Source organism: Fundulus heteroclitus, chromosome 17 (assembly GCF_011125445.2).
Source record: "Fundulus heteroclitus isolate FHET01 chromosome 17, MU-UCD_Fhet_4.1, whole genome shotgun sequence".
In the NCBI taxonomy this organism is placed as follows: Eukaryota; Metazoa; Chordata; class Actinopteri; order Cyprinodontiformes; family Fundulidae; genus Fundulus; species Fundulus heteroclitus.
In genome coordinates, this window is record NC_046377.1 from 1572449 (window position 1) to 1596836 (window position 24388).

Sequence of the window (24388 nt, forward strand, 5' to 3'; positions counted from 1 at the left end):
CCTCCAGCAGCCTAGGCCTATCACAGCACAACTATAGAGATAGCTCAGGGTATGAGCCACTCTAACTATAAGCTTTGTCAAAAAGGAAAGTTTTAACATTAGTCTTAAAAATAGATAGGGTGTCTGCCTCACGGACCAAAACTGGGAGTTGGTTCCACAGGAGAGGAGCCTGATAGCTAAAGGATCTGCCTCCCATTCTACTTTTAGAGACTCTTGGAACCACCAGCAGACCTGCAGTCTGAGAGCGAAGTGCTCTGTTAGGAACATACGGGGTAATCAGAGCTCTAATATATGATGGAGCTTGATTATTAAGGGCTTTATACGTTAGAAGGAGAATTTTAAATTCTATTCTTGATTTAACAGGAAGCCAATGAAGGGAAGCTAAAATTGGAGAAATATGATCCCTCTTGTTGATTTTCATCAGAACTCTTGCCGCAGCATTTTGAATCAGCTGAAGACTTCGAACTGCATTTTGTGGACTTCCTGATAGTAAAGAATTACAATAGTCCAGCCTTGAAGTAACAAATGCATGGACTAGTTTTTCAGCATCACTCCTGGACAGAATGTTTCTAATTTTGGCGATATTCCGGAGGTGAAAAAAAGAAACTCTGGAAACCTGTTTAATATGGGATTTAAATGACATGTCTTGGTCGAAAACAACACCAAGATTTTTAACTTTATTACCAGAGGCCAAGTTAATGCCATCCAGATTAAGGGATTGATTAAGAACTTTATTTTTTGAAGACTCTGGCCCAAAGATTACAACTTCTGTCTTGTCAGAATTTAAATGCAGGAAATTTAAAGTCATCCAGCTTTTGATGTCATCAAGACATGACTGCAGTCGAAGTAACTGATTGGATTCATCAGGATTTATGGATAAATATAGCTGAGTGTCATCAGCATAACAGTGGAAATTAATCCCATGCTGTCTGATAATTTTGCCAATCGGAAGCATATATATAGTAAATAGAATTGGTCCAAGGACTGAACCCTGTGGTACTCCACAAGTGACCCTAGAGTTTGAGGAAGATTTATTATTAACATGAACAAACTGGAATCTGTCTGACAGATAAGATTTAAACCAGCCTAATGCTTTTCCCTTAATCCCTACAGTATGCTCAAGTCTTTGTAGGAGAATATTGTGATCAACTGTATCAAATGCAGCACTGAGATCTAACAGGACAAGTATAGACACAAGTCCATTATCTGAGGCCATGAGAATATCATTAGTGACCTTCACCAGAGCTGTTTCAGTGCTATGATGAGCTCTGAAGCCTGACTGAAACTCCTCAAGTAGGTCATTACTTTGTAAATGTTCACATAGTTGATTAGCAACTACTTTCTCAAGAATTTTAGATAAGAAAAGAAGATTAGATATAGGTCTGTAATTTACTAACTCATCTTGATCAAGAGATGGTTTCTTAAGTAAAGGTTTAATAACAGCTACTTTAAAAACCTGTGGTACATATCCATTTACCAAGGATAGATTAATCATGTCTAAAATAGGACCACTGATCAGAGGGAATACCTCCTTAAACAACTTGGTTGGGATTGGGTCTAACATACAGGTAGAAGGTTTAGATGAAGCTAAAATTTTAGATAGCTCAGAAAGCTCTACTGCTTTTAAACAGTTCAGACACTGCGCAGATTCTAAGGATTCCTCCAATGCTGCCTCACTTACTGAGGATGAGGTAATCATGTTTGGGAGGATGCCAATTATTTTATTTTTAATGCAATCAATTTTATTTATGAAGAATCCCATAAAATCATTACTGCTAAGAGCTAAGGGAATGGATGGATCAACAGAGCTGTGGCTCTGGGTAAGTTTGGCAACTGTACTGAAGAGAAATCTAGGATTATTCTTATTCTCCTCAATTAATGATGAAAAATATGCTGCTCTAACTCTGCGAAGGGTCTTGTTATACAACAAGAGACTGTTCTTCCAGATTAAGTAGGATTCCTCTTGGTGTGTAGAGCGCCATTTTCTCTCCAATTTCCTAACATTGTGCTTCAAGGAACGCAGCTCTGAATTAAACCAAGGAGCCAGCTTCCTGTGAATAATCACCTTCTTTTTCAAGGGAGCTACATTGTCTAATGCAGAACGCAATGACGAAGTCATACTGTTTACAAAGACATCTATTTGTGAATTGGAAGAAACAACATTGCTGCCATCTACAGGGCATTTCTGCAATACGGAGGATATTAAAAAGGGGACAGACTCTTTAAGTTTTGATACAGCATTATCCGATAAAGATCTACTATAATGGAACCCTCTTTTGGGGGTGGAGAACTCAGTTAGATTAAACTCAAATGTTATTAAAAAATGATCAGATAGGACAGGGTTGTGAGGAAATACTGTTAATTCTTCACAATCAATGCCATATGTCAGAACAAGGTCTAAAGTATGGAGCCGAGAGTGCGTCGGTTCATGCACATTTTGAGCAAAACCAATTGAATCTAGGATAGTTTTAAAGGCTACACTAAGGTTATCACATTCTGTGTCAACATGGATGTTAAAATCACCCACTATAATAGCCTTATCAGTATTTAACACCAAATCAGATAGGAAATCTGACAACTCATCCAAAAACTGAGTGTAAGGGCCTGGTGGACGATACAAAACAACAAACAGAAGAGGTTTTATTGCTTTGCAGCTTGGATGAGGGAAACTGAGGGTTAAATGTTCAAAAGAACTGTAGTTATTAATTGGCCTGGGACTAATTAATAAATCAGACTGAAAGATAGTTGCCACTCCTCCTCCTCTTCCCACAGATCTGGGAATGTGGAAATTTGAATAATTGGAGGGAGTTGACTCATTTATACTAACGTAGTCCTCTTGTAGCCAGGTTTCTGTGAGACAAAACAAATCAATCTGTTTATCAGAAATCAATTCGTTAACTAACAAAGTCTTTGGAGGGAGAGACCTTATATTTAATAGACCACATTTAATTGTTTTATTTTTAGGTTCAAGGTGAACCGTATTGATTTTTATTAGGTTTTTATGATTTGTTCCTTTTAGATAAGTTTTTGATCTGTTAAGTTTTGGCCGTGGGAAAGACACCGTCTCAATAGGATAATGGATGGGTAACAGTACAGAAGCTGCAGAGAGGTGTGTTAAACTACGGCTCTGCTTCCTGGTCTGGACCCTGGGTTGTCAGCATTTAGGAGGACTAATAAATCCGGCCAGATTTCTAGAAAGAAGAGCTGCACCATCCAAAGTAGGATGGATGCCATCTCTCCGGATCAGACCAGGTTTTCCCCAGAAAGTTCTCCAGTTATCAATGTAGCCCACGTCGTTTTCAGGACACCACCTAGACAACCAGCGGTTGAATGATGACATGCGGCTAAACATGTCATCACTGGTCAAATCAGGCAGGGGACCAGAGAAAATTACGGAGTCCGACATTGCTTTAGCAAACTGACACACCGAAGCAACACCAACTTTAGTGACCTCCGATCGGCGTGATCGGGTGTCATTACCGCCAGCGTGAATAACAATCTTACTGTATTTACGCTTATCCTTAGCCCGCAGTTTTAGGTAAGATTCTATGTCGCCCGTTCTGGCCCCTGGCAGGCATTTAACTATGGTCCCTGGTGTCTCTAGTGCCACGTTTCTGACTATTGAGCTCCCAATAACCAGGATCGGCTTCTCAGCGGGTGTGTCGCTGAGTGGGGAAAATTTGTTTGAAACGCAGACGGGTTGGTGGTGAACTGGGGGCTGAAATCTAGAGCTATGCTTCCTACGAACTGTCACCCAGCCGGCCTGCTTACCCGGCTGCTCGGGTGCTTCTGGAGGACCACTAAGTGAACTAACGCTAGGTCTATGTGGCTCCGCGCTAGCAGAGGGGCGGCTATCAGCTGGTCTTTCCATAGCACGGAGCCGGGACTCTAATTCTGACACCCTCGCCTCCAAAGCTACAAAAACACTACATTTATTACAAGTACCATTATCACTAAAGGAGGCAGAGGAATAGCTAAACATCTGACACAGAGAGCAGGAGATAAGGGGAGACTTAGTCAGAGACGGAGAAGCTGAAGTAATAGTAGGAGAGGAAGCCATTGTGGAGCTAAAGCTAGGCTAGGCTAAAGCTAGGCTAGCGCCCTTCTACCACGCCAAGAGAGCAAACCGTGAAACACGAGGAGTTCCCAAGCGTGATGTGCAGCAACAGAAAATGTTTTAAAAGTGCTTATGTGTTAGAAACAGATGTTGCAGCAAAGAGATTAAAGATAAAAGCGAGAGAATCTGGAGCAACAAACCGTTGCTCACGCAGTGAAAACAGGAAGTGATACAATACGCCTTACCGCAAACAGGAAGTGACGTCAGCCACCTCTATTCTATGCTTATAGATCAGGAGTTTCTCGTAGAACCAGACTTAGCCAGATACTGATTGAGCACACAGGGACTGAAAGTATCACGGCAGCAGCGCACAAGTGAGGTGATGAGACAATCTGGCAGTGAGGGGGTGAGTGAGGCAGGTATATGAACAGGTGAGCAGAGTAGGAAATGATTAGCTGATTTACAATTGTGTGTATCTGCATGCTTCATGCATTTCGCATGGCTGTTGCTGAGACAGAATGGAAATGACCTTTACTGTGCCTCAGTGGGGAAACTGATCTATTAATTTTTCCATTTTTCATTGCAGTTCCAGTTTTGGATGCAGTTTCCCAACATTTCCCAAGGATCCTCTTCATTCTCATGTCCTGCCATTGTCTTTTCCACTGTATTCTCATCCTCATTTACATCTTTAAATTATATTCATATTTTCTTATGATTTGATACCCAATACTAATAAAAAAAATTGTGTTTGTGTCTGTTTATTCTGTATATATCTGATGAGTTTACCTGATGATAACAAAATGTAAAAATATGTTTGTTAATTAGTTTTTAGTTGTTGTTGCAAATTAATGATGCAGTTGTAAAGTAACAATTCTGGCCAGATGCCAGTTGGTAAACAATATTTATTAATTGTCGAGCACAATCATCCTTCAATGTTAACAGAGGTCTGAAAAACCAACATTGTTTACATAGTGAAGCTTTTTTATGAGGAAAAAAACTTTATTTAATTATTTTAAAAGGTTTTGACTTAGTACTGACACAACCTAAGAATATATTTTTTGTTCCTAATATATTTGGTATTTCTGAAATTAAGGATTTTTCTTATTTTATCATCCATTATAAATGTTAAAATTTCTAGGTAAACTGAGCTAAGCCGATGGGTTATGTTTGAGCCAACAAACTTCAACCATTTCCTGTCAGATGTTGCCGTGACGTGACGAAGAAGGTCCTGGTGTGATGAATTTAGGAGGACCCAAGAAATACCCGAAAACAAGTGAGTACAAAAATAATATCAGTCTTTATTTATGACGCTGCGGCTCGGCCCCTGGTTCGGCTCGCGCTCTGCGACAGGCCGCTCCTGAAGGCAGAGTCTCAGGTTAGTGACCAGCAGATATTAACAGGTTTGTTAGAGAGAAGTGAGGTCACTAACCTGGACGTGCTGAGGGCAGAACTCTGACTCCTTGTTATGAAGGCGTCCGAGAGGGGGTTATCCAGAGCTCCTTTGTCCAGGTCCGGTCCGGGTCTTTGTCAGGGGGAAATCCGTTTAGTTCAGGCAGCGGTCTCCAAGGGGGAATCCGATAGAGCGTCCAGGTCCAGATCCAGGTCAAATCCAGAAGGCACAGACAGAACAGGGGGGGAGCAGGCGAACTCGATTACTCACAGACAGGCTGGGGTCGGAATCACGGTGAGGCAGTCCAAACTCTGAGGCTGACAGGCAGAACCCAGGCAGGCAGACAAATCCAAAGGGGCAGGCAGGTATCCAAAAAACAGAGGCAGAAACAGGTCGAGAGGCAGACAGGCAGACAGGAAATTTCAAAAATGCTGGAAGCGCTCACCGTATGGCTAGAGACGTTCTGGCACTGGAGGCTACGATGAGCAGAGCTTTTAAGCAGCCAGGGTGGAGACAGACACAGGTGTGCTGATTGCAATCAGCAGCTCCAGTGCCAGAAACGTTACAGAGCCCCCCCCTCAAGGGCGGATTCCAGACGCCCCAGGTTGGTCTGGATGGGCTCTGTGGAAGTCCCTAATGAGGGATTTGTCCAAGACGTGGCGAGCCGGAACCCACTGCCGTTCCTCAGGACCATAACCCTCCCAGTCGATGAGGTACTGGGTGCCTCGACCCCATTTACGGGACTTGAGGATCCTCTTCACGGTGTAAACCGGAGAGCCATCCACCAGGCGGGGGGGAGGTGGGGGCGTGGTGGTGGGAGACAGACTGGAGGTGTTGACAGGCTTGATACGGGATACGTGGAAGGTGGGGTGAACCTTCATGGTTGAAGGCAGACGGAGACGGACCGCCACCGGATTGATGACCCTGATGATGGGAAACGGTCCAATGAAGCGTGGCGCCAGCTTCTTGCTGTCCACCCTCAGAGGAAGGTCCCTGGTGGACAGCCAAACCCTATCTCCCACTTGATAGGTTGGAGCAGGAACCCGCCGACGATTGGCTGCACGGGACTGACTCTGAGATGCGGCGAGTATGGCCTTCCTGGCCCTTCTCCAGGCTCGCCGACATCTCAGAGCAGAAAGACGGGCGGACGGGACTCTGGACTCGACCTCTTCCGTGGTAAAAACTGGCGGTTGGAAACCGTACACCACATAGAAGGGAGAGAGGCCAGTAGAGGAGGAGGGTGTAGCGTTTATCGCATGTTCCACCCAAGGTAAGTTCTGCGCCCACTTAGAGGGGTCCGCCTGGCAGAAAAGGCGGATCTTCGTCTAGACCTCCTGGTTCATCCGTTCAGTTTGTCCATCTGACTGGGGGTGGAAACCGGAGGAGAGATTTACAGAAATCCCCAGCATCGCACAGAACTCTTTCCAATAACGAGCCACAAACTGGGGACCCCGATCTGACACAATGTCAGAGGGCAGACCGTGCAGCCTGAAAACCTCCCTGGCAAGGATGAACCCCATCTCCTTGGCAGAGGGAAGCTTGTTAAGGGGGACCAGATGGACCATTTTGGAAAAACGGTCAACGACCGTGAGGATGACCGTGTGACCGTCAGATGAGGGGAGACCCGTGATAAAGTCCATAGAAAGGCTGGACCACGGTCGAGGAGGGACTGGGAGAGGATGAAGCAAGCCAGAGGGGGGACGACGAGACACCTTAGCCTGGCTACAGGAGGAACAGGCTGCGACAAACTCCCCGACGTCTCTGACCAGAGACGGCCACCAGAACTGAGACCTGATGAGGCGAATGGTCTTGCTCACGCCTGGATGGCCGTATAACCGGGAGCTGTGACAGAACTCTAGCACCTTAGATCTGAGTTCAGGAGGGACAAAGAGCCTGTCCCTGGGGCAGGCTTCGGGCATCTGGACAGAGACGAGGGACTCCCTTACCTCCCTCTCTAGTTCCAGGCGGGAGACAGCACACCTCACAGAATCCGGCAAGATGAACCCCTGTTCCTCCTCCGGATCCCCCTCGTTAGCCTCGAAGACCCTTGACAAGGCATCCGGCTTGGCGTTTTTCGATCCCGGTCTGTAAGAGAGGGTGAAACTGAACCGACTGAAAAATAGTGCCCACCTGGCCTGCCTGGGGTTGAGTCTTTTTGCTGTCTTGAGGTACTCCAGGTTGCGATGATCAGTCCAGACTAGGAATGGTATCTTGGAGCCCTCGAGCCAATGCCGCCACTCTTCAAGGGCCAGTTTAACCGCCAGAAGTTCACGGTTGCCCACGTCGTAGTTCTGCTCAGAACTGGATAACCTCCTGGAAAAGAAAGCACAGGGGTGCACACGACCATCCTCCCCCTGCTGGCTGAGGATGGCTCCGACTCCAGAGCTAGAAGCATCCACCTCAACTATGAATTGCTTCTCAGGGTCAGGAGAAACGAGGACCGGGGCTGAAGTGAACAGCTCTTTAAGGCGCCTGAAAGCCTTGTCTGCCTGTTCATTCCACATAAACTTAGTTTTACAGGAGGTGAGGGCGTGGAGAGGAGAGGCTACCTGGCTGTAGTTCTTGATAAACCTCCTATAAAAATTAGCAAATCCCAAAAATCTCTGGAGTTGCTTGCGGTCCACCGGAGCAGGCCACTCCGTTACGGCCCGAACCTTGGCTGGGTCCATGGCAATCTGCCCAGGCGACAGAATAAAACCAAGGAAGGATGTAGAAGTAGTATGAAACTCGCATTTTTCTGCTTTAACATAAAGTTGATTTTGAAGGAGGCGGAGGAGGACAGAGCGGACGTGTTGCTTATGAGAATCCAGGTCCTTAGAATAAACGAGAATATCATCAAGATAAACGAATACGAACCGGCCGATCATGTCCCCAAGAACCTCATTCACCAGGTTCTGAAAGACTGCTGGGGCATTAGTTAGGCCGAAAGGCATCACCAGGTATTCGTAATGGCCGGTGGGGGTGTTAAAAGCGGTCTTCCACTCGTCTCCCTCTCTAATCCGGACTAAGTGGTAGGCGTTGCGGAGGTCCAACTTGGTAAAAACTTTAGCCCCTTGGACCTGGTCAAAAGCAGAGTTCATCAAGGGAATAGGATATCGGTTCTTAACCGATATGTCATTTAGGCCCCTATAATCAATGCAAGGGCGGAGGGAGCCGTCCTTCTTTTCAACAAAGAAAAATCCCGCTCCAGCTGGAGAGGACGAAGGACGGATGATGCCTGCTCTTAGGGACCCATTAATGTAGTCCTGCATGGCCTGGGATTCTGGAGGGGATAATGAGTAAAGGCGGCCTCTGGGTGGAGCGGCGCCTGGTAACAGGTCAATCGCACAATCATATGGGCGATGAGGAGGTAAACTCGTGGCCTTGGCCTTATTAAAGACCTCCTTTAAATCATGGTAAACGGAAGGAACTCTGGACAGGTCCGGGTAAAACTCGTCTGCTTTACCTTCGGGAGAGCGGGGAGGGTGAGCAGAGGACAGACAGGACTCGGAGCACGAAGAGGCCCAACCCGTAATCTCGTTACGCCTCCAATCAATCTGGGGGTTGTGTTTGCGGAGCCAGGTAGCGCCCAGGATCACTGGAACCTGCGGGGAGTCAATAACCATAAAGGTGAGTCTCTCCTTATGATTACCTCCCAAGGTCATCTCCACCGGCTCAGAGAGGAGGCGTGATTGATTGAGCTCATGCCCATCCAGGGCGAGAACACTGCGGGCTGAAGAGGCGTTCTGTAGGGGGAGGTTAAGCTTCCTGGCCAGGCCCTCGTCCAGAAACTCAGTGTCGGCTCCAGAATCAATAAAAACCGAGAGCCTGTGGGACTGTGAGGAGAAAGACAAGGTAGCAGGAATTAAACGGTTAGGTGGGACAGCAAGCTTGGTGTAGCTCAGTAGGGATGCCCCACCCCCTACTGAGCTTGGTCTTTTAACGGGCAGTTCCGGACTTGGTGGCCCACCCCTCCACAGTACAGGCAAAGTCTCTGCTGTTGCCTGCGCTGGTACTCATCCTTGGTTAGGCCCACCTTACCCAATTGCATGGGCTCTGGCTCTGGAAGCTTGGGCGAAAACCGGTGACGTAACAGGGGAAGGAGCCGAAACTCGAGGGGGAACAGAAGACGTCGAACGACGTTCCCTTCGTCGTTCCATGAGGCGGAGATCCACTCTGATAGCCAGCTCCTCGAGCTGCTTCAGGGATTTAGGGTACTCTCGAGTGGCAAGCTCATCCTTAATCTTATCGTTGAGCCCAAAAATAAAAACGTCCATAAGGGCATACTCGTTCCAGAGGCTGTCGGCAGACAACAAATGAAAATCAATAACATAATCTGCCACAGACCTATCTCCCTGTCTCAGGGTCAGAAGCCCCCTAGAGGATTCCCGGCAGGGCAGCAAGGGACTGAAAACTCTGACAAGCTCCGTGGAGAAGTCATGATATGAGTGGCAGATGCGCGAGTCATTTTGCCACTCGGAAGTTCCCCACAACCTGGCTTTGCCGGCTAGCAGTGAAATCACGTACGCTACTTTGGACCGGTCTGAAGGGTATGAGGAAGGTTGCAATTCAAAGTGTATCTCACACTGTGTGAGAAAAGCCCTGCAATGTTCTGGATCACCGGAGAACATTGCCGGCGGGGAGAGACGGGGCTCCGACGAGGATGACGTCACCGGAAGTGACGGAGGGCCAGAGGAAGCGGCTTGCGGAAGTGAAGGCTGCGTGCTCCCCTGAGTACGAAGATGGCCTAAAATCTCCGAGACGCCGGCTTCTAATTCAGAAATGGATTTCACTACCCCCGCACGCCACTGGGTTTCGGGTACAGGGTCCATGTTTGGCCAGAACGTACTGTGATGAATTTAGGAGGACCCAAGAAATACCCGAAAACAAGTGAGTACAAAAATAATATCAGTCTTTATTTATGACGCTGCGGCTCGGCCCCTGGTTCGGCTCGCGCTCTGCGACAGGCCGCTCCTGAAGGCAGAGTCTCAGGTTAGTGACCAGCAGATATTAACAGGTTTGTTAGAGAGAAGTGAGGTCACTAACCTGGACGTGCTGAGGGCAGAACTCTGACTCCTTGTTATGAAGGCGTCCGAGAGGGGGTTATCCAGAGCTCCTTTGTCCAGGTCCGGTCCGGGTCTTTGTCAGGGGGAAATCCGTTTAGTTCAGGCAGCGGTCTCCAAGGGGGAATCCGATAGAGCGTCCAGGTCCAGATCCAGGTCAAATCCAGAAGGCACAGACAGAACAGGGGGGGAGCAGGCGAACTCGATTACTCACAGACAGGCTGGGGTCGGAATCACGGTGAGGCAGTCCAAACTCTGAGGCTGACAGGCAGAACCCAGGCAGGCAGACAAATCCAAAGGGGCAGGCAGGTATCCAAAAAACAGAGGCAGAAACAGGTCGAGAGGCAGACAGGCAGACAGGAAATTTCAAAAATGCTGGAAGCGCTCACCGTATGGCTAGAGACGTTCTGGCACTGGAGGCTACGATGAGCAGAGCTTTTAAGCAGCCAGGGTGGAGACAGACACAGGTGTGCTGATTGCAATCAGCAGCTCCAGTGCCAGAAACGTTACACCTGGGTTCGAGTCCGACCCTGGGTCTTTCTGCATGGAGTTTGCATGTTCTCCCTGTGCATGTGTGGGTTCTCTCCGGGTACTCTGGCTTCCTACCACAGTCCAAAAACAGGGACAGTCGTCTGCATTGTCCATGGCTTTGCAGCAATCCCTCATACTGAGCATGCATGAAGCAACAGTGGAGAGGAAAACACCCCTTTAACGGAAAGGAGAAATCTCCAGCAGAACCAGGCTCAGTGTGAACGGTCATCTGGATCGACCGACTGGGGGTTAGAGAACACAGAGCAGAGATACAAAAGCACAGAAGCTCACATTGATCCAGGAATCCTCATATTAAATCCTTCTACAACACCATACCTCATCAGGCAGGTATTCATAAAACAGAAAGCTGTTTGGCTATTAATTCCTGATAATCAAATGGTGCCCTCACTCAGTAATTTTGGTTAAAATTAAAGACTTTGTTTATAATTACCCTTGGCACTTATTAAGAGTTTTTCATCGCCAAACTAATTCTATTGTTGCACAACACATTTCATATGTTATTAAAGACTATATAGAGATTTTTCTTTCAAAGTCTCAAAATAATTTTAAAACCTTCAAATCTAAAAGTGTAGCATCAGTGTAACATTTGTAGAACACTGAGTTCTCTGTTAAAACTAAGTAACTCACACTGAGGTGCTGACCTGGTTCCATTTCAAAACAGGCCCCATTTACTCTGTTTTTTCTAATAACATTGAAACAGTGACATCAGTCAGTGCTAAGCATACATCGCCCTGACATAAAAACCACAAACCAAGTATCCCTGCTGTTTTGCCAAGCTTGGTGGGGTCTCTGACGTACGGACAAGATGTCCTCTGCTGTCAGTACCATAACATACTATAAACATTAGGAACAGAGCCGGTCCATAACCCAACAACCACCAGAGCACCACAAACAGAATAGCACTTATTGCCCTTTCTCAATTGTTTGTGCCGTGCTAATTTACCGCAACTTTTATCGTTAACTAGTGAGCGGACAGAGTTCCTGAAATCGTGTCTATGACAAAATGAATTTTAACATTCACATCTGTCACAACTTTATATTAAATAAAGAAAACTGGGTTAAATTCCTTCAGAATGTGACTAATGCAAATTCAATGCCCTGCAAATGGGTTTAAATCATTTGAACTCTTTCCACATTTTGTAACATTCAAACATAAAACTTTGATGTCTTTTCAGAGGATTTTCTGTAATAGACCAGCACAAAGTAGGGCATATATCTGAAGCTGTGGAAAAATAATGATTCTGTTTGTCCACTATTGTTCTCTACCTTATTGATTAGGCTGCATCTGACGGCAATTAGTTGCATTTGATTTTATTGATGGGCATCACAGTAAAGGTTGGTGAATACAAATGCATGTCAAACTTTACCTTTTTTTTAAGAAAAAAATAAAACAACTTGAAAACCATGTATGTTTTTCTTTCTTATTTACAATTATGTACTACTTTATATTTCTCTGTCACATAAAACCACAATAAGGCACATTTAGGTATGTACCTGTAATGGTAAATTAGAGATGCCTCAATCAGACTGGGCCTTTACCAATTTCTGGTTTCTTTAAGGTCTAACCAGCCGACTTTTAGTCAATTTCATTATCCCTCACATTATTACTTATCTAACATAGACAATTCATGCACCTTGACAAGCTGAATGCTTGAATCAAAGCTGAAAGCTTGCCCTCCTTTTTGAATAATTTGGTAAATGATTATCTAACCCACTGGAGGCACTCAAAGTACTGGAAACCCAGATAGTTGATTCTTTAATATGAAATAATAATAACAATAAAGACAAATGTGAATTCCACAGCCTTGATGCCAACAAACATGCATTATGTAGAATGGGAGCCCATGAAAAGTGACACTACAAATCCACGAAATCCTATTGATTTGATCACGTTTAGATCAACACAACTTCAACATGACCACATACATGACAGCAGCTTATGGCATAGCAGAGGTAAAATAAGCTGTGTGCACGCTTTATGATAATAGTGATAGTTTTGAGTCATACAGAAAAATTAAAGAATAAAATATTTTCCTTGTTTATGCATCAATGAATGTTTGGCTAACGTTTATTTGCTATTTTTGAAACTTAAAAAGTAAATCAAAGCACCTGTTGGGTTCATAGACTGAAAATAATGGGAGTTCGTAGTTTTGAGGATTTTAACGAATCGTTAAAAAAAATCCTGATATTTCAGTATTTTGGTAATCAGAGCCAATGAAGGTAAAACTGAAATATTTTAATTTTGGGCTGATTACTGGTGTATCCAAAATGTGAAAAACTTCTAGGGGCAAAAGTCATTTTGCAAGAAAACATAACCACAAAAAGTCCTCAATAAAATAACAGTCAAACACACACACACACACACACACACACACACACACACACACATATATATATATATATATATATGTATATATATATATATATATATATATAGATATATATATATATATATATATATACACATATATATATATATATATATATATATATATATATATATATATATATATATATATATATATATATATTGGTGCTACTTTTAAGCCACCTATTTTTTTTTCTACACAATTTAAACAGAGCATAACTCAAGCAACAAAAAATCCTGCAATGTTTACAGAGTGTTGTTTATTACCAACACGTAAAAGGCAGTGATCATGGCACACCATGAGCTTCTGTATATAATGAATTAAGGATTGATTCTGAATCACATTGTGACACTAGGCAACGACGTGCGAGCAATTCAAAGTGTAATAGTGTTGTTGCACAGGGCAGTGAAAGATGAAAAGGATGGCAGGAGGCAGAGAATTTCCCAACTAACAAAAATCTCATGACATCAATTGCTGTTGTAAAAAGAAAAACATGTTTTTACTTATTATAGCCTTGGCTGAATGAGATGGGAGTAAATTAATGAGAACAAACTTCAATCAAATTTCACCATCGCTGCCCAAGAAAATAAAACCTTTGAAATGCTGCATGTTTGGGTGAAAGTCAGAGCCAGAAATCTGTTCTTCAAATTGGCCAAAGTTATGAAGTGGCAAGCTTCCAGTTTTCTGCTGCTTCGATCCACGCACACCAACACACAGCACACCAACCTCCATTTGCCTTTATATGGTGTGTCATTTGTTGTAGTCCAGGTGGAGGTCTATCATTCACAGTCTGGTGAAAACATGAGGAGACCCAATGCAAGCAGGAGCATGCAGTCACGACATCTTCAACAACGCACTTGTTTCATACACAGATACAGCTTGTAAAAGAATGAGGAAATCCTGTAAAGGTCTGTGTTTCTTTTTGGACATGGATATTTAACTCTTATTTTCAAATATAGAGAAATTCATGTCATATCAATAAACAATAAAATGTCATATCTGATGAAAAATACCATTTCTAGTAAGGTCTAAATCAGGACACACCCACATTTATTCCCACTTCAAATTGCTAAAATAAAACAAAGATTAGATCATTGTTACTTAGCATTTTCCAAGAGTTTTGTATCTTTCAAACCTCAGGCATTCAGTTTGGTGCTCCTGACTGTTGATATGAGAGTGAGCAGCACGGTGAGATCCGATAAGCTGTCTGAGGCTTTCAGAAAGAACATTGTAAAAGCTTATGAATCTGCTGATTGAATAGTAAATTCTTTTAAAAACTCTTGAAACTCTTCAGCAATCAGCCCTTCCACTGTAAGGGAAATGTCTACAAGCAGCGGACATTAAAAACAACTGCTAACATGCACAGGTCTGGCCATCCAAGCTAGTTTACCTTGACAGCAGGAAGCAAGACGCTAAAATAAGTCTCCAAAATCCCTACGATGTCATCACGCAGACTGCACAAGTTGAGCCTTTTTTAAGAGATGTGGAAGGAGTAAACATGTGTGCTCTAGAAACAAAATGAAAACAAGGCAGCAGTTTGCCAGATATAGTGTAGGGGTCTCATTTATAAAGCTTGCGTTCGCACAAAAAGGGTCCTGAAACGTGCATACGTCACTTTCCATGCAAAAATTTAGATATATTTTAAGAAAAACTTGACGGGAAAACATGAGGTCCTCACAGCAACTCTGACCCAGGCGTACAATCATTTTGGACAATTGGCGACACAGATGGTAAAGTGGTGAATTGCAGCCAAACTGCATCATGATTCCTCTCAGACTTCCAGATTCACTCCATATCAAACTTTAATCATAGCTGGACTTCATCCTAAACATCCAGTGTTATCCATGCTTGCACTGCTGACGCATAACTACACAAAAGAACCTTTCAATAAAATAAAATAAAATAAATCTCATAAGCCATCTAAAATCTTAAATAAAAGTCTGCACAGCATTTTACTAGGGTTTTCCACCATAACATTCCTCTCCCCGATGACCGCCACTGTGACATGTTCCACAGATTAACAGATTATTGTGACATGGTGTGAGGTCCTTAATTGCTGTAAACGGTCAAATACACCCGTGCGTAATACTGCACAGTGGATGCATCGGCACTGCTGGAAGACCTTGCAGATGGGAGAATTAGAAGGGAGTGCGGTTTCAGGGATCAAATATTTCCTGGTCAACATGCCCCTTTAGGGGCTTTATCATTGCTCCTGGTCTCGTTCCCTTCTCTGAATGACGATCTGGATGCACAACCTCAGGGGAATACGGCTGTCTTCCGACATTTAAAACTGCTATCAGGTTTCATTTTTAACGGGTTCTTTTCATGTGGGTAACATCTGTGCTTTTACCTCTGATTTACAAATTTATTAAACGCCTCTCTGGGAGTTTCCCTGCCTTATCTCCGTGGTTGCCACGTCATCATGATGAAAAAAACTATCCACTGTCCCATTTTTAATACACATTAACATTCATGAGGTGCTTTGCATTGAAAATGTATGGTCGGATCTGGGCGGAGCATGACAGACGTTCAGGTACAGCTGTGATCTATAAAGGGAAATTAAGTGCTGGTGAGTGGTTTCATAAATCAGATTCTTTTTTTTTTACGTACGCCATTTTCTCTTTCTCGGTGTACGTACACTTTTAGTTTGGCTTCTACGCAGAGTTTTATTATGAGACCACAGCACTTTGGAATGTACAGCATGTCTTTCCCTTAACAGGGTTCATCATAGCCACGACCAAGATCTTTAGATGATCACCCCGCTAACCAGAGAAAAGTAATAATGCAACAAGAACAATACGAAAAGCTGGTTCTGATATCCTGTCACACTGCAAATCTCAGAACGGTCTGAAACATGTCCAGTGTACGAAAGAATTATGTCTACCGATACAGAATTCTTGATTGGTCAGTTTTCCACATTAAAGCCTTCTGATCCAGAGAGCTGATGAGCTCTATGCTCTTATATTTGCCTTCTTTTTGCTTTAGATCTCTTGCACACAGCTGCAACAAGACAGAGGAACTGCAACCGCCCCAGTGATTCTGGGCCTTCCCGTGCTGCAGCAGGGAATCACCTTTGAGTTAAGGAAGAGGAACTCGCAGCAGTGTCTCCCTACTCCCATCACTCTTCTTCAGCATTTGCCATTGTTGGCCTCCACCCACGCCATCGCTCTTACAGTCACACTCCTCAGGGGATGCTGCTTCAGAGAGGATGAAGCTAATGTCACACCAGGATTTTTCTACCTTAGGCCAAGAGTTCAGGTTCTGCTAAGAACAAAATGTAGAATGCCAAGAAAAATGAGACATTGTTTCAGGATGGTTAAAAATATGGTGTTATAAGGACAAAAACAACCGTGCCCTTGAAACAGCATTTTTTTTTATGAACAGCGAGAAGCTTGTTTGCCACCATCTATGTGCCAGACAGGGTGATCATTATCCACTTTATCGCAGCTCCATCCAGGCCAGAGATGGGCGCGCCAGGACAGGCTTGGTTGTATTGAACTCAACACACGGAATCAGGAGAGTACTGTAGGGACAGTGGAATCAAAAGTGTTGGGTATCAGGCGAACAAGACACAGCGTGTGAATCTGTTTGTTTGTTTTGTCACAAGACAACACATAAATATGGTGTTATGGCCCCTATACTAAAGACATGATATTAAATAAATGTCTTACGGTGATAAATGCTGCCAAAGATACCTTAACTGACTGGTCATTTGGACTAATTGTATTTTTTTTGTTTTACCTTTACAATTTTACTTTAATAATAATTTAGAAATTAAGCTCTTTCACATTTATCTTCAGCCATATTGAGAAAGGATCAGGGGTCTGCAACCTGCAGTTTAAGAGCCACGGTTGGCTCTTTGGGTCACTTAATATATTAAACGATGAAATATTGACCTGTTTGAGGATTTTTTCCAAATCTTTTGTTCGGTGCCCCCATGAAAAAACACTGGCCCCACCCTGGCCCCCCTGCTAAATTTTACTGCTCAACATGCATGGGCAGTAAGATGGACACTGATGGGATTATGGCTCATAAACCAGCCTTCTGAATCGGAATACAATTTCATTCCGATGCTAGTAATTTGTTGATTTTTTTCAATCCAAATAAATTGTATTTACACTCTTTCATGAGGAGTGAATGCTGCTTGTCAAGACCTGATGCAATATACTGGGTTTCCTTTGATAGGAAACCTTTTGACCAATCTGTATGATTTGATTGAATTTGACTTTGTAACATGCCTTGAGATGACATGTGTTGTGAATTGCTGCCTTATAATTTTATTTATATAGTGCCAATCCATGATACATGTCATCCCAAGGCACTTTACAATGTCAAATTCAATCAAATCATACAGATTGTTCAAAATGTTTGCTATCTAAGGAGACCCGGTAGATTACATCAAGTCTTTAGCTTTAAGTTTGAATTTGCTGGCGAAATCTGAGTGAAGGTGAGAGAGCAAGGAGCAGGGCTCTAAGCTAACTTTTGAAGAATCAAGAGTCTTTATTGTTATTGTGTAACCATAATGAAATTTTGGTGAGACACTCAGAATGATAAGAGGCAGACCCAAATTATAAACTTACAAAAAAACGAGACATAAGCATCACTAAAGGACACCCTCAAAAATGTAAAACCCTCAGATATCTAATAATTTTTATTTCTTCTCACACTGTTTTTGACTCTTCAAAGAAAAAAATTGAAAAAACTTAAAATAAAAGTCCTTGGAAGATAAATAGGACAAATGTAACAAGTAGTATTTACATAAAATAGAGCTTGTGCTGTAACAGTCTGTGAAATGGGCTGGTGGTTTATTTGATTGTCAGAAATTGTGTTTTTGCTCTGGTTTCATTGTTATGCCCAATTTTACCCCTAGGTGCACTAGAACAAGGGTGAAGTTCAACTAAATTGCATTTGACATCCCAGTTTTATAGCTTAATTTTTGTTGAGTTAAATCACTGTCCATATAGACAACACTGACTATTAAATGATTGACTAGTAATCTAGTCATCATAAACTTTTTTATTTAAAGCAAAGTTATTTATTATCTAATATTATTGTAACCTAAGTAACTTGTTGTTTGTGCGGTTATTTACTCTGTCAGTCTAAATGAATGGTGGAAATGCACCTTTTTTTGTCGTCTGATTCATCTATTAATCGTAAAAGGAATCGTCTGGTTAATCGATTATTAAAATAATTGTTAGTTGCTGCCCTACGTCAAACGAAAAATAAATCGAAAGGTAAAAAAAATAATTCTGCACTTATATTGTGCTTGCTATAGTTTGAAGACAAAACAGATATTAGACAATAAATGTAATTATTGTAACGCCCTTTATATCTAGATCTGAGAATAGCAGGGTAAACTATAGCAGGGTAAACTGCTAAGCAGCGACAAAAAAGGTTTTAGGGTTCAGTATGTGCTAGAACAACAACAACAACAATAATAATAATAATAATAATAATAATAATAATAATAATAATAATAATAATAATATTAATAATAATAATACTTTTTTAAAGTGTCTTTCAGAGCGCTCAAGGACAATGTACAAATCAAGCAGCATAATGATAAAGCAAGATAAAACAACAAACATTAAACGTTACAATGAATCACAGCAAGCCTAAATATTTTCCAAAAGAATCTTAACGCCACAGACACGGGGCTTGAAAGGACAGAATAACATTCTGCTGGAAGTGCAAGGACAGCAGAAGACTGGTGTTAAGTCACTTTCCCAGACTGATCCAACTTCAGTTTCTTTGGGACATCAGAGTAATTATTTGTCTGGAGAAGAAACGTGGATCTCTACCATGAGTCACGTGTTTTGCTAAAAGGGAAGCTTCCCGATGCACTCAATGCGTAGGATTAGATTTCATCCAAGAAGAGGGCTTACTCCCATATAAAGATCTCACATAAAGAGAGGGATCAAAGCATCTACAAAGGGCAATCCAAGCACAATTTTACGATGTAAGAATGGTTTACCAGCATGATGGAGCACTTTGTCACTCAACCAAAGTCAAGATAAATCACTTCCAAGTTCGTAGTAAAGAAATTCTGGTCCCATTATCAAGAAACTCTCCAGATCTTAAGCCTAATGAGAAACACTGGTCTATCCTCAAAAAGCGAGTGGATGGAACAGAAGCCAACAAAGTGTGACCAATTCCAAGCAGTAATAATACTTGAATGAGTCAGCATCGGTAAGAATTGGGTCCAGACGTTGCTGTCCTCTTTGTCAGAGATAATCGCAGTAGTTATGAAGATGGGTCAACGCTGTAAATATGATGTAAGGATCTTTCTGTCGGCCGCTTTCACACCGACGTGGTTTAAACTGACAGGAGTTCACTTTCACTTTCTCGGACGGTCGATCCATTTGGGCGGACATAAAAGCTCATCTGAACTGTAGTATGTGGACCAAACAAGAAAATTCCTCCGTGTAAAATATCAGCTCACATGTAAGTGAACCGTGTGGTGACTCAAACCGACTAATGAACAAAAGAGTGAAGATAAAGCAAAAAAAGGAAGAGATGTGTGATTCAGAGCATATGTGTGATCTTGAGCATATGTGTTATCTTAAAAAACATGAAATCCTTGTATAGCGTCCCTCTTTGTTTGTGCAACAACACCCTGGCACTTCCAGTCTTCACCTGTCGTCTTTCTTTTTTTTCCTGTACTGCTGCGTTTATTCCATCTAAACAGAGTAACACGTGCTGCTCAGACTGGGTGGCTTCCTGTGATGCTATCCTAAGCCAGCTGTTCTAACTTCATGCTGTTGCTTGGGCAGTCAGAGTTTAAAGAGAGCCGTGTGAAAGTAAACCAAACCACATGAAGGTGTGAAATTTCCCGACCAGTCACACTAAGGGCTATCTTGGTGTGACGGCCCAAGTTGTGCTTAAAAGTGACTCTTCACCTAGATAAGAAAAAAACTAGCTAGTTTCTTTATTTGAAGTCTTTTCAGTTTGTTAGTAATGCCAGGCCACATTGAGAGGACGTCAGTGCCACCAAAGCAACTGACTTAAAGAAGCTCAACCAGTTTATAAAGAAGGCCGGCTCTGTTCTGGCGTCTCTTCTAGAACCTCTAGAGATGATTGTGCATAAGATGAAGAAGATTATGGACAGCCCTGAGCATCCTCTTCATCAGACTGCCGTACAACGACAGAGTGTACAGGAGGTCCTTTCTGCCCGCAGCCGTCATCATCTACAACAACGTGTTGTAGAAACCCCCATGAGTTACAGCAGCCTTTAATTTCCCTTTGGGATTAATAAAGTATGGAATGTTACGTCTCTATTTTTGCTCTCTGTGTTTTTGCTAAGCTAAGGTTTTCTATTCGTAGTTGTGTTTCATTTAAACGTGTCTTTTTATCCTAAAATATGTGGAAAAAACAGATTTTCCCTAACTCTTTGTTTTAAGCATGTGAGCTAGTCATGCTAACGTGTTTTCATTTTCAGCTTCTATGCAGAGGCTGAGACCTTAAATGGTGGGACAACAAGATATTAAATCTAATTTATTTACCCTAAACTTCTTCTCTAACACCTAACAATAAAAAACAGTATTTCTGCATCTTTCTTTATTTGAAGCCTCTGCGGTTAGCAAGTTATGCGTTGCTGCTGTTTTAACCTTGAGCCTTTATGGTAAGCTAACATTAATGTAGTTTTGCACAATAAACACATCAGAAACATATTAATATAGCATATGTAAACATTTCTTATAATGTTATAAACCTATCAGTTACATAACTCTTTCTATTGAACAAGTGTAGTTATAATAAGCAGAGTTTTGGGTCAATAAAGTCAAATGGTTTTACTCCCAAGCTAAAAGGCCTTGTCACTGTTTTATAAAAATGACATTTAAAATAAATTAAAACTCAAGAGCACCTTTAAACTGCAAAGAGAGACAGTGTGATGAGACAATTTTGAGTACCCCCCTAATATAAAGATTTGACAAAAGCCACACCTAACATTGTCATTCCATAACAAAATATAATTTTTCTTTATAGCATTTAAATTTTTGCCAGATTTGATGTTATGATCAGCTTTACAATTGTCTTCATAGCCAGTCTAGTCAGTTGTCTTAACTAAAAACATTCTCAGAAACTTTGAAAGAGAGCAAAGTGCTTACTTTAGAACTACATAAATCATAATGCTTTATCCAGGATGGGAGAGTTTGCTTTTTTTTTCCTTTTGTTCCTCACTGAAACCCCACAGGGACACCATCCAAACTGGCACTAGGGCGTGCGTGTGTATGTTTTCTTTCTTTGCACGCTGTGCCCAACTGGGTTCTGTCTCGTTTTTACTTTGAGAAATGAATCTGGGTGGTGGTGCTGTGGCTTTGAGAGATTACAGACCGTAGAGCTCCAAACCATGGGAGGAGATCTCCTGAGCCACCGGCTATAGAAAGACAGCAAACCACAAGCTTGTCACCGAAATACACACAGGCAAATGCACCATAGCAGGAGAAAAGGGACTGGAGAAAGCCTTACTACTTAGAAAGGTTAAACTAAGAACTGTAATGAAAGGTATTTAGTGAAATTTGTAGAATCCTCAACTGGAGAAAAAGTTAATGTTTATTGTAAGTCTAAAAACAAATAGTCTTATTTTTATTTAGAGAATTTAAACCAAGTTTTATTTGAATCAAGTCAAACAGCAAACTCAATCTGGATCATTTTTTATCTTTATTAAGGGCCTATAACCATTATCAGCATACAGTATACCAACATTTTAAACAGTTATTTTAAAACAATAACTTTGGTTTTAAAATTAATGCAACTAAATAAATATATGCACCACTGGGGTTAATTACACGTAAGTTGGGCCCTCCATGGTTGCTCTTTTAAATGCCTGAGTAGGGTGCCAGTTTGTTGGGTCTCCTTACTTTATCTTCTTCATTCCATAAATCACCATGCATATTTTCGCCTTATAAACTTACTTTCAAATTAGGGACTTTGTGAAAAACTGCTTTGTCTTTGGGTGGCAATTGTGCCACTGAGGACCAAGTTTATTGTTCTAAACATAATATTGTTTATCTCCTGCAGCTTTGAGCTATGGCTTATGTTTGTTTTTTATTTCCCCTTTCTTTGATTTTTGACATGGAAATGACGTAGCTACCATGAGCGACAAGCTTGAACACAACAACTAAAAGCTGAAAGAATTATTAAATATACACTTTCAGCAAGCATTAATTAGCACGAACACTAACGCTATAGCCTTAGATGTTCCGATTGTCTTCCCTTGGCTTCATTTCCATTTATTTTTTTGCCGTTGTCATGAGTTTCTACTAGATCAAAACACTGAACGCAATCCAGATCGACCTGTATCTTTCCTCGGACCCAACCAAAATCCTTCCATGGGACCTGTCCGAGTTCCCCTGTCCCCTGGTTGGCAGCAAAGCTGACTCCTAATCCTATTAAGATCTGGCCTGTTATGTAACACTAGGGGATCCTCATGAATGCCAATTACATCCCGGATCTTAGAGTGGGAGCAACAAAATAGCCAAGAAAATAAGTGTAAACTGAGTAGCATGAATTCAGAGAATGAACTCCACACAAAAAAGAAAAAAAAAAAGATTAGTAAATCTGAATAGTGTGGCTCAGTCCCACTATCTCTGCTCCCCTTAAATAAAATCCAGCAAAACCAGTTTCTTTTGGGTGCACGTGAATACACTTGACTCAGAGCTTTGCCAATACAGTGAATTGCTGCTCAATTTTGCGTTTGCATACAGCTCAGTTAGACTCAATAAGTTTCCTTCTCTGTCCTCAATGCAGCTTATTTCCTCCTTTAGTTGTATTTAGAAGAGGGTGTCATCTGGCTATAAGAAAAGGCCAATCATCGAATTGAGGGTTTAGCCTGTTCACATTATTAAATATTAAGCTTTGCCATAGGAACAGCACTGGTCTGCCTTGCTTTGAGAGAATATTTGATCTCAAAGGACACAGAACATGTCATGACCTTCCAAGATCCCCTCATGAGGGAACCTTTCCAGGTCTGCTCTGACTGTTCCACACCTTAATAATGCGGTGCTTTCCCCTTCATAAACTCGCACCTCACAGGAAAAAACAGCGACAGGAAGACTCACCAGCTCCCGCTGATTGGAGTTACAACCCTCGGCGAGGGAAAATGCGGATCAGCTGGGGAGGAAGGGGCAGAAAAAGTTCGGTCCGCGGAACGAAAAGGACGTTTGACCTTCTGAGATGGAGATCCGCACACGACGCGCAGCTGGATTAGAAGGAGGGCCGAGCACAGCTGGGTGGACAGAGGACTGGTGAGATGCTGTCAGAGAAAACCGAGCTGCAGCCCTGACACAGATGAATGAATCCTGGAATCACCGGAACGGCGGAAATATACAGAAAGGGAGGGAGCCGCAGGAGTCCCCGTCGGGAGTCGCGCTGTGGCCGGGCTGCTGCTGCTGCTGCATGCCGCCGCTGTGGATACCGAGGGAGGACAGGGACATCTAGTGGCAGGACGTGGTAACACAAGTTCCCGGCTGCAAAGCGGAGGTTTAACCACCGATGACATGCAACACAACTCTTAATGTGGGAACTACGTTATACTGCTTTTTTTTTTCATTAAAAACACATGTAATAAAGATTATACACATATTATCTATGATTACATTCATTTGACTCAAAATCTTCTTGAGGAAGATGCTTTTTTCCAAAATTGTAATCACAATCATTGTTCAGCTTCGTCTTCATCAATATGGCTACAGTACATCGTGACAAAGAGTGTATTGATTGTTGTCCTGACAGCTTTGCTAGGGCCCGGGACAACAGCCTTTTTCTCTCTTTCAGACAGATTACACATATTTATTCAGAACCAAAACTACTTAAACTGAAGTCAAACTGGATGAAAAATTTACACGCACTTACATATTTTGCAGTTACATAATAATTTAATATACACACAAATTATACACACATAAATCTCTCTCTCTTTCTTCCATATATATATATATATATATATATATATATATATACACACACAGACACCGAT

General features: G+C 42.4%; 1 protein-coding gene across 1 annotated transcript in view; it reads right to left on the reverse strand.

The window, feature by feature from the left end:
* rerg (RAS-like, estrogen-regulated, growth inhibitor) overlaps nucleotides 1-23800 on the reverse strand; it is an 81464-nt gene extending 57664 nt beyond the window's left edge. The window contains exon 1 of the mRNA XM_012867762.3: nucleotides 23472-23800. The gene's annotated coding sequence lies outside the window, so the exon portion shown is untranslated. The remainder of the gene's footprint in view (nucleotides 1-23471) is intronic.
* Nucleotides 23801-24388: the final 588 nt, after the last annotated feature.